Here is a 2,153-nt window from a genome sequence, read left to right on the forward strand (position 1 = left end):
ATATATATACATACATACATACATACATACATACATACATATACGGAAGCATACATGCATATGTTAATACATATATATTTTACATATGAACATCATGATGATATATATATATATATTTTACATTGTCCTATCTTTTCATTCAGTTCTTCATGTCCACTCACTTATCCCAGCGGCGTTTACTATTCTTGCAAATACCAAAAGGAAGAACCTTATTGGTGATGGGGCGAAATTCTGAAGATTTTTGGTTGACAACTGATGTGGGACGACCATGTTCGAATCTTTTGTGTGTTTTTACCCCTTGTTGCCCTTCTGTGCAACATTTTACTGTTGTATACATACATGCTCCAGTTCATTCAGCCTTAGTAATAAGTTGCGACATCACAAGTGCGAAGCTGTATCGGCCTTTGCTTTTCTCTTGGATAACATACGTGGCGTGGAGAGGGGAGGCCTGTATGCATGGGCGGCTGCTGGTCTTCCATTAACAACGTTTCCCAGACTTGTGCCTCGGAGGGGGACTTTCTAAGTGTAATCCCATGGTCATTCATGACCGAAGGAGGTATTTACATTTTTACGTTTACACTCAGGCCGCAACACCCCCACACACACACACATTCAGCCCCGCACACTTATATATATGTGTATGTGCGTGTATGTGTGTGTATGTATGTATTTATGTATGTATGTATGAAAAGTTCATACACTGATGAAAACTCTCTCATGACCAAAGGAGGCTTAGTTTTCAGCATTGTCTTCCTTGTGGTTCATACTCTTCTTCCATCGATGTTGCAGTACTTGCATCCCATTGTTGAAGATGTTTTCATCTTGTTGGTAAAAAAAGTCATCAACGGCAGATCTGACGTCTTCTTCATTGCGACACTGATTCCGAACTAAGTAATTTTTGATATTAGGGAACAGATGATAATCAGTTGGAGGCCAAATCAGGAGAATAAGGATGATGATGAACCAGTTCAAAACCACAGTCACACACATCAGCTAGTGATAACAAGGACCTGCGTGCTGGGGCCTTGTCCTGATGAAACAAGAAACCTTTCGTCAATTTTCCTGGGTGTTTGATCTTGATATCCCTTCGCAACTGCCCCAGCAAGTGGAAACATCACTCACACACATGTGGAAACATCACACATTCTCTGTCTCTGGCTCAAATTAATTAAGTCAACAATCACCTTGGCTTATATCTATATATAGTGAAGGCGCGTGGCTTAGTGGTTAATGTAATCGGCTCACGATCAGAAGGTCGTGAGTTCGATTCCAGGCGGAGCGTTGTATCTTTGAGCAAAACCCTTTATTTTATGTTGTTGCAGTTCACTCAGCTGGTAAAAGTGTGTTGTACTTGTAATTGAAAGAGCCAGCTTTGTCACATTCGGTGTCAAGCTGAGTCTCCCTAAGAACTAAATTAAGGTAACGCGAGTCTGTGGAATGCTCAGCCACATGCATGTTAATTTCGTGAGCAGGCTGTTCTGTTTATCAAATAAACTGGAACTCTCATCGTCGTAAGTGACGGAGTGCCTCTTCATCGAACTACAATGCCAATGGTTCTTGCTATACTTCACAACAATCAAGATTTAGCATGTTTATACCATAATATATGCAGGTTAATTGACTTGCAACAATTCAAAGAATGTGCCTGTCTGTGTAGGTCTGTGTGTAAGTGTGTGTGTGTGTGTGTTTGTTTGAGAGAGAATGTGTGTTAAAACATAATATTAATTACAAAGAAAGATGCATGTTCTGTAGAAACTAATTTGTATTATGTTCTATCTCAGGAGGATTATTTACAAAGAATCTGTTAGGACTTTCGCAAGGAGGGAAGTATACATTACAGGCAGAATTCAACGGAAATAAAAGTACGGTCGAGTTAAGTACGCCACATGAGAGAGATCTCAAAATATGCCTGAAAAGCAAAAGTATATACTTTTAACGCCTCTTCTTCCATTATTCTATCCTATTAATCTTTCGTTCAAGGTTCAATCTGTACCGAGCGTCTTCACTCTGCGTACTTTAGCTTCCTTACTACGGTAAGTCCGGTTACTTATTGATCAGACCTCGTGTATACACACACACACACACACACACACACACACATACATATGGATAGATAGATAGATAGATAGATAGATAGATAGATAGATAGATAG

Source organism: Octopus bimaculoides, chromosome 1 (assembly GCF_001194135.2).
Source record: "Octopus bimaculoides isolate UCB-OBI-ISO-001 chromosome 1, ASM119413v2, whole genome shotgun sequence".
NCBI lineage: Eukaryota > Metazoa > Mollusca > Cephalopoda > Octopoda > Octopodidae > Octopus > Octopus bimaculoides.